The following is a 9,859-nucleotide window of genomic DNA, read 5'->3' on the forward strand; positions in this document are numbered from 1 at the left end:
GAGTAGTATTTAGCATCGAGTTGGGCTTAATTCTGACGTCTCATGCCCCAGAACTACGTGCCTCCGTAGGTTCTTGATATACCCCAAGTGGGTTAAGATAGTGATCACTAAAGTTAAGGTTTTATCCGATAGCAAGGATAGAACAACTCTCCCCAACGTGGGTAAGATGTTGGTCTCCATGTAGCTCACATGGTTCATGTTGGTTAGAAGAAACTCCCAAAGTAGTCCCCCACTTTATCTAAGATACAAGTATATGTATTTTCAAAGCTATGAGTCCAAGATTTCTAAGGCTCTCAAGTGTCAAAATCTTTAAGTTTCCAAAGAAGTTCCTAGTTTCATGAGATTAAAGTGTATGCTCTGAAAGATGTTGTTTTAAGACTTTATCTATCTTACAAGTTTGAGAATAAAGAAAGAATGCAGATTTAGAATGAAGTGCAATGGCTCACGTGATTTACAATACCTGTTTTCTTATTCATGATTATGATGGTTTTAATTCAAGCTATGCGAGTCATCTATTCTAGCTTGCATGTTTTCTATAAGGATTTATGATATTGATTATTTAATTGCATACACCCTCATATACTCAGTACATTCCTAAAGTGTTGATCCACATATACTTCTATGTGCTACATTGTCTCATAATGTAGGTAGAAGACTTAGTATGCACATTCAGATTCAGTCAGCTTGCAGCTTCCAATCAGCAGGTAATGAATCCTTTTGATTCAAGGGTTTGAGCCAGATAGATAGTTTGAGCGGTTCTTTATTTTCCTATTTCAGTCGTATTGAGTTGGGATAGTTGGGAGTCATGACCCAGCTATCTAAAGTCAGTACTAATAGAGGCTTCATAGACAGTCAGTAGAGTTAATGTATTCAGTTTCAATTTTATTTTGGTAAAAACAAAGTTGTAATCTTGTAAAGTTCAGATTTGTATTGATCAAATTCATAAAAGTTTTATGTTCTCACTGATTTTATACAGATTTAAGCATTTTATTTAGTTGCTTATGAGTTATGCTAGTAGAAGGGTTAGCTTGGGGTCACTTGTGACCCTAAGCACCGTGTGACATCTTGGGACTCGATTTCGGGGTGTTACAGTAACTCTACCTAGTAGACTGGATATCCCAAGAGCTAGGTTCAAGGATATCAAACAAATTTATGTCTGTCAGGTTCAACATTATCAATATACCAACCTATTCTCATGATATAGACAATGTTTGGTAAACAAGGATAAGACTTAAGGTGAAAAGTCTTTCAATGATTATCTAAATTTGGCAGACTTGACCAAATAGTTTAATCTATAGGATTGAACGTCTAGAAATCACCTATGTGAGGGCGAAGTGGTAGCTGCTTTAAGGAGAATGTTAGTAAAGGCCTATTCTTTAAGCTCTCATGAAACCGGGACATGTTTATGGCTGAACAGAATAAAATCTTGAGAACCATAAATAGTAAAAGACTAGTTGTGTGACATGTGTTGTCTAGGTGTACGTCAAAGCTCGACGGTTCAAAGATATCAAATCTACCGATTGACTGAGTGCATCCGATATATGTTCACTATGGAAAGTTCAAAGAAAAGCCTACCTATCTAGATGTAATCAACCTTTGCTAAATGATCACATACTTGTCCGTATCTTTCTTCAAAAGATATCCATTCTCCTTTCATGTGGGGAATTATTGGGTTCAAGGTATATATGCGAATGGAAAATGAAGAAAAAATAGTGGAGGGAAAGAGATTCACCAAATTGAAAAGTGTACTCTTTTTAAAGGAAAGTTCACTAATTCTCCCACATTGGTGGGAGAAGAGAACTTGTAAGTGTTTATTATAAGGAACACTAACTCCACATGGATAGTGAGGAAAGAACAAGGTGGTGCCTCGCGCCGTCGTCATCATCGCTCGCTTGGATTCGGCTTCGGCTTCGGATTTTGATTTGAAAAATGATCGATCGATGAGATCTATCTTTTCAGATGAATTTTATTTGAAACTTGTGTTACAAGTGAAAAACTTAATCCAAAAAAGCTGATATAATTATTTTTCTCCAAGTGCGGGCGCAATTTTTATGCCATGCATCACAAAGGGATGCGACCCTTCAAGGGAAAAGGCACATTGTTTTGCGTTGTAGGGTGACCTGTGGGCGCTGATGCTGTGCAGGTACGCGACTTGTGGGCGCAGAAACTACTGAAATTTGCAAAACGTCACCTGCGACCGCAGATTAGGCGCAGGTCTAGTACAGACTGGGCGCAGGTGACGTGACTGCACTGAATATGTGCCTTTCTGTTGAACCAATACATCCTTTCTAAAAGGACACATTAAAGTCTATAAATACCTGATATATTCCTCAGGTATAGACATGATTTTTGACAACAAAAACACTCTTCTTCTATACAGAAACTCTATGTGATCATTAAGCTGTTGAGTGAGTTCGAGGAATCCAACAATTTGAGGTACCTCTATTATTCGGATTGAAAGCCATTTTATCCTGGGAGGAGATTCCACAACCTCGGGTATAGTGAGTAAAATTATTTCTTAAGGACACTCCGTGAAGTCGGGAGACTTGGCTTTACATTTCTGAAAAATAACACAATTCTTGGATAGATTCTTTTAATCTTGTGTTGAAGGTGTTAAGGAACTTCATAAGTGTTCTTGTCTTATACTTGAACTTGTGTTGAAGTTGTTGTTGCCAATATACAGATTCTTGTACCCGAAAACATTGAAAACAACAATAATTGGGTTTATAACGTTTATTGTTGGACGTGGATTGTGGACGGTATTTTCTTTGATCCTGCTTTTGTACGTTGCAATAATATATACTTAATGATTTTTTTAATTTCTTTTCATAACTGACGTACGTCTGGTATATTATATACCATCAATTCTTTCTGTTTGTATAAGTTTTAATAAAGGTCTGAAAAAGACCATTTGTGTTTTGGAAATTACTGAGAAGATCGTTTGCAAAATGTGAACAATCAACACCAGTTTCTTTTTCATTTGACTTTTCAATAATAAGTGGTAAATAAGAGGATGTTTGAATCGATTTTTACAAAGTTATTTATAAGTTAAAAGTCATAAGTTAAGTTAGAGCACCCAACTTATTTTTACACTTTTTGGACCTAATATTTTTTACCTTTTCCAAATACCTCAGATTAAAAAGTCCTTAAAAATAAAAAAATTTAAAAGTAAGTCAATTCAAACACCATCTGAGTTTACCTATACTATACTGTACAGTATAATATCATATCATATTATTTTACTGTATAGTACAATATCATATCATATCATATTGTACCGTACAGTATGAAATCATGACGAACCACCATCCAAACGAAATGTAAGTTGCGAACGACATTAATCGCTATTTTATGATTTGTTTTTGCAATTTGTAGATAATTTGAAGCTGAAAATAATCATTTGAGAAAGTATATTCTTTTAATAGCATATGTTGTTGCTTTCTTAAGCTTTTGTTGGAAGTTCCTTTCATCTTATGCATGACTAATGATGATGAATACTACTCTTAAATCTTTTTTTCTCTTACATGTAATTGTCCCTCACAAAACTAATTATTCCCTCCGTTTCAAAATAGTTAACCTTAATTTAGCTCTCTTATTTATGAAATTGTGAGAAATTTATTATGTTATTTAATACTATCTCAATCATTAAATGATTATAAAAAGTGTATATACTCAAATTTATATTTTCAAAACATAATTAATAAGACTAATTTGATAAAATAAATCCTTATAAATATTTTCTTAAGAGGAATGTCAAGTCAATAAAAATCAACTATTTTGAAACCCCGAGAGTATGTAGCTTTCTTATTTATAGATAATAATAAGGGATAATTACACAAAGTACAACTGGAAAATATACTTTACATTTACATTTAAGTAGCCAATAATATACTTTACACTTTATAGTCCAAAATTTAATCTGGCCATTTATCATAAACTAAGTTTTGTTTCTAGTTATATAGAGAACGACATTTCTCATACCAAATTTTCATCTTCTTCACGATTTTCACTTCAATTCTCTCTCAAAAAATTTCAAACAAATTAGTGAAAAATTTAGCATTGTTTTGATTTTTTTCTACAATTTGAGGTTTCAATATTTTCGTAAATAAGCTTTGTTTCAAGTGTGTATTGTTATAAAAGATTGGTTATGTATTGATGAGATCAAATCTGAAATTTTGGATGATTTGATGTAGTTTTGAAGTGTTTTTGAATGAATTTGATGTTTCGATTCGAGGAAAAAGATAGCCTATTTTATGGTACAACAATGTATATATTTGTATACTATATTATATATTGTTGTATATATATTTGTATATTGTATATACAATACAGTCTTTTTGTTCCAGTGATTTTCTTCTTCTTGTTCATTTTATACACATTTATACAATGTAGATATCTTGTTTAAACATTATAAATGCATATGTATATATTTGTATAATTATATATATTATTGTATAATTGTCTATATATACACCGAATATTTTAGTTTCTATTCTTTTTTTTCGCTTGAACCCTAAATGTATTACAATATAGTTGAATCACCATAGTCATGACTATATATACCCTTTTGAATAGGTTGCGTGTGCAAAATCCGAAGAATCAAATTTGAAATATGTCTCTCTTGTTTTCCATTTTTCTGAAAACAACAATGGATTATCAACGTCTGAAAATAATACATTATCAAAATAAATAGTTAAAAGAAGAAAGCAAACTCATTTCTCAATATAATTATTTGATGTTCATATGCGAACTAAAACTTCCTATACAGTAATCAAATAATGGGCTTTTAATTGTAAAAAAAAATGGTATAATTAATAGCATTTTTGGTTCAGATAAACATGGAAAGTGATTTAATTTGTCTGTAATTTGATTGATGCTCTGAAGATTGGCTTCAGCCAGTGTATTTACATCCATCTCACTCAATACATGTAGGTAAAGTAGATGACTTTCTGCTGTAATACTTACATTCGTTTCCCTATTTCTACTCACTGGAAACAACTCTATATTCTTATGTTATTCCTTTTGTAGGAACAAGGCATTGCAATACTGATTTTATAAAGAAGCTCAATACCAGCAACAAAGAAATGTGTGTGTGAGAGCGTAATAATTTAGTTAAGTACGTAAAGTAATTTTTTTCCTATATAAATGGGTCATTGTTGGTAATATAATATATAGTGGGCTATGTTCTGTAATGCAACATTACTAGTAGCATTTTATTTTATTTTTTGTAATTTTTTCATTTTTTTTTATATAAGATAATATGTTAATTAATTTAGAAGTGTTAAATATTGTGCTTTCTTACCTAGTTAAATGGGGCTCTTTGCTAAAAGGCCACATCTAAAACTATTTTTGACATTTAGACATTAGTTTTCAAAAATTGGGAGCATAGACACCCTAATGGGTCCACAAAAATAAATGGCAACCCTAGCACTCAACTTAAAAAATGTACACTATAGTCTCTATCCCATTTCAGCTCCTATTTTTTAAAAATTATACTTTAGTCCATGTCTAAAAATATAACTATTGGATAATTAATTTACAAATAATATCAAGCTTCTCAATCAATTCACTACCAATCACCCGATCTTCCCGCCATTCCCTTGATTTTTTGGCTATTTTTCGTTGATTTTTTCGGCATCTGTCGGAAAGTGACATTATCTCCGTTGTTTTAAGCCATTTTCTCATATTTTTAGCCCCAAATTTTCATCCATTTTCATACAAAAATCTTGAAAATCAGTCCCATATTTTGATATCGATTCTTGGTTCAATAGCAACATTCCAACACTTGTTAGGTTGTTTCTAAGCTGTAATTTGTTGGATTATTCCGGTGTTCGTCGGAAAAGGAGAGATCAGGTACTATACGGATAGCAACTAAGAAGAAGACGACTATAGTTTATTAAGTCTAGGCTCATAAACTACTGTTCATGTCTATTAAATACTATCATCGAGGTATATCATGTCTATTATAGATTACGTGGTTGTTGTTGAGATATTTTCTGGTGAATGGGAGGAGACTCCTAAATGTTGGGTTTGGAAAACAGCGTCTAAGGAGACAGTGTTCATTGCCCTTCGTCCCAATGGTTCATACGTTGGTATGGTTAAAAGTGTAATGAAGAGCGCTGAATTAAGTTGTGATCAAAACGATGTGGTAATTAGTTACTTGATGAATGGGAGGGGGAAATCTATCCAACGTTCACAAGGAATGATAGACACGTGAAATTATACATGCTTTGCGTTGATTCTAATAATTTTAGGCCAATATTGCGGATTAAAGTTATTGGAAGATCCCAGAAAAAAGCTCCCACATCAGCCCCATCCCCACCTCCACCCCCAACAGTGGATGATACGTCAACGGAATATGATTACATGGGTGGTGATGAATGAGATAATAGTGAAGATTATGAAGAAGAGAAGTATGGAGGAGGTGAGGACGGGCATTTCGAACCACAAGGAAGCCACTCTTTCTCGGACGGCACCAATCTTTGTGCAGGACAAACATTAAAGGATAAGAAAACATTGAATCTTTTATTGAAGAAGGCATCGGTGGAAATGTCTTTCAATTACACAATGAAGAAGAGTTGTAAGAAATACTTGAGGGTGAGGTGTGTAGGTCCTACTTACTGGTGGATGGTGCGTGCATGTGCGATCAAAGAATCGAATTGGTTTTATATCTACAAGTACGTAGGAGAGCATAGTTGTGGCATTGATCATGTCATGGAAAAGCACAAGAATGTCACCGTGGAGGTCACTGTCTCACTTATTTTGAACTTTTTCGTCAACAACAAAGGTCCAAGCCCAAAAGAGATTGAGAGAATCGTATTTAGGGAGTTACATTGCAGGCCGGGATATTGAAAGTATTGGATGACAGACGTCATTGCGAAGAACATAGTTTGAGGTATACCCGAGCACGGATATGCAGTATTGCCTACCTTTTTATATGTTTTCAACGGCCTCAATCCCGGGACTATAAATTCCCTCATAGTCAATGAGAAGTCAGGCAGGTTTATTTACTACTTTATGGTGTATGGGGCTTCTATCCGTGGATATCCATACATGAGAAATATCGTTGCCGTTGATGACACGCATTTGTCCAGCAAGTACGAGGACGTGCTGCTTTTTGCTATCGCTCAAGATATGCAGAATCATATCTATCCCTTAGCGTATTGTGTGGTGGATAAGGAGAATGATGATCGTGCGTCTTTTTCTTCAAGAAGCTTAAGGTATTTGTCATCGATGAACCAGAGTTGTGCGTTAATTACGACAGACACATAAACATATCCAACGGCCTCGCAAGGAATTATCCGCATGCGCATCATGGTGTTTGTATGAGGCATCTCAGTGAAAATATCTGAACGAATCACCATTGTGCAGATTCTTTCTATTTTTACTACCATGTGGCCAAGGCATACACGTTGGAAGAAGTTAATGACTACTTCAATTCCGTTAAAGAAAGATGCCCCAGCGTAACAGTTTGCCTCGAGCATGACGTTGGATTTGAAAAGTGGAGTCAGACTCACTTTTTAGGTAATAGATTCAACGTCATGACCACAAACATTGTTGAGTCGCTCAACTCAATGCTGCTCAATGAAAGAGAGTATCCAGTGGTGGCCATCTTCAATTCAATTGCATATAGGTTTGGAGAGATATTTAGGAAGAGGTATGCGGAGGTAAATAATTCAAGGACACTATTCGTCCCTATTATCGAGAAGATCTTGAGGAAAAACATGACTGAAGGCGATAAATTGTATGTGAATAACATAAACGAAAGTACCGATGAATTCATCGTTCTTGATTATGGTCCTTCCATCAAAGTCAATCTATCGAGACAGTCATGTTCTTGCAGGAAGTACGACTGGGTGAAATTGACATATGCTCAGCAATGGAAGCATTGCGCTTGAAGAACGGGAACGAATAAGGCACTAGCATTTATAACTACTCTTTGCTCATATATTCAAAAGAATCATACCTCCTTGAATACTTGGAACTTGTTTGTACAGCACCTCTGGAGACGGAGTGAAGTGTGGCATAGAAGTATCTAGAAATGCAAGTTCTTCAACCCGATTTTGATTCCAAATTCGAGAGGAGAAAGGTGAGACGCATTAAAGGTGTGTTGGAGCCTTCAAGGCCCAAGAAAATGAACAAGTGCTCCAAGTGCAAAAGACCGGGACATAAGAGAACAACATGCAGCCTTAACGCAGGATAATAGAATTTACATTGTGTTTTATGTTTTTGATTTTGTCAAATGCACTGGACGATATGTAATGTGTATTCTGTTTTCAAAGCCAATGAACTGCAGTCAAAATCGAGTTTTTTTGCTGTGCATTATCGATTCCATTTGATATATTATATACTACGTACTAAATAGATTATAAACTGGACTCAAAATATATAATAGATTGATGATAATATATACTTGACCTTTGAAGTAGTCTATTACAAAAACCTTTTCTTCGTACACTAAAAATTTCAATGTAACTATTACACTTCGGGAGACGTAACAATTTGAAATGACTCGACCGCTACAACTATTGCAACTTTTCGTTTCCTTTTCCCACACACCTTTTCCCCTTCTACCAGAACGTGTAGAGCTTCTATTGGTCGATTGTTTCTTGCTCTGATCTATTTAAAGAGGCCCTTGCCAATTGTAAATCAAATTTCTTAAGTAAATGCTAAGGAGAAAAAAATGGCAAGGAGGAGGTACACACTTCGGCCAATGCACAGAATGACAACAATCAACAACATCGAATTGCTTCGGCTTAGGAGCGAACTGAATTTTCTTTTCCAGGGTCTTTCTGCCAATCAACGACAGATGAATAGGAAGCTCCGACGGATGGCCCATTTTCTTCGAGCCGTAGCCGAGAGGCTCAACCTGGACCCCCATGAACTCATCACCCCCTTCTCCCCCCTAATCTAGTTTAGTTTAGTGTAGTTCATTGCTGAATGAAGCTCTCATGGTGGGATTTTGTAAATAAAAGCTTCTTTTTTGTCTTTTTATTTGGGATTTTTTCCCAAAAATTATAAATGTACATGCAATGAAATTTTATCTATCTATAAAAAAGCTTGTGTTTTATTTATCTTCTATTTATGTATAATGATTTTATGTCTTTCAATCTTTGTTGATGATTCTTCAGTAGTACATGTTTAAAGATTTGCAAAAACTGTTTTATTAAAAGTAAGAAAAAATACTAAGTATATAATCGACCACGCTAAATAAGAATTATATACGCTCAATACGAATATATAATCGACTACGAAATATTGAGTACAGTATGTTTAAACTTTTCTAAAGGCACTTTCATTAATCGTAAGAAACAAAAATCATAAGATTATAATCGATTAGGGTAAGTATGAATTATATACTTCTAGCGTTGTTGATGATTAAGTGTATTGACATATTATCGATTTATACTAAGGTCGATTATCGACCTAAATAATAGTCTATGCTCAACTTACTGAATATATGGACAACTTAAATAATGACAAAAAAGGAGAAATTAAATTAAATAAAATTAAAGTATGTCAATTAACACCATTAAAACATTGCAAAACAATTTAGATACATCAATTGTGACTCCCAATCACTTTTGAATGAAATCAAGTGTTATCTAAGGCATAATGTAGTTATAGATCATGCGATGAGACTAAAAAGGGAAGAAATAAAATAAAATAAATATGAATCATCCAAGCACTAAAGAATAACTACATATCATGACATGAGATTAGACTTGTGTAATTATCATAAGGAAGAGTGATGGTTCTCACTTGAGAGTGTTCAATGGACAAATAATGTTTGAGAACAAGAAGTCCTTCTCAACACAAACGTTTGTTCTGAATATTTGGTTGTTACTGTTGCCCCCCC

At 34.2% G+C, this 9,859-nt stretch overlaps 1 pseudogene; it reads left to right on the forward strand.

Moving 5' to 3' along the window:
* LOC107876744 overlaps positions 1 to 3,384 on the forward strand; it is a 13,273-nt pseudogene extending 9,889 nt beyond the window's left edge.
* The last annotated feature ends 6,475 nt before the right edge of the window (positions 3,385 to 9,859 follow it).

The sequence above is a fragment of the Capsicum annuum genome, chromosome 7 (genome assembly GCF_002878395.1).
Source record: "Capsicum annuum cultivar UCD-10X-F1 chromosome 7, UCD10Xv1.1, whole genome shotgun sequence".
Taxonomy (NCBI): domain Eukaryota; kingdom Viridiplantae; phylum Streptophyta; class Magnoliopsida; order Solanales; family Solanaceae; genus Capsicum; species Capsicum annuum.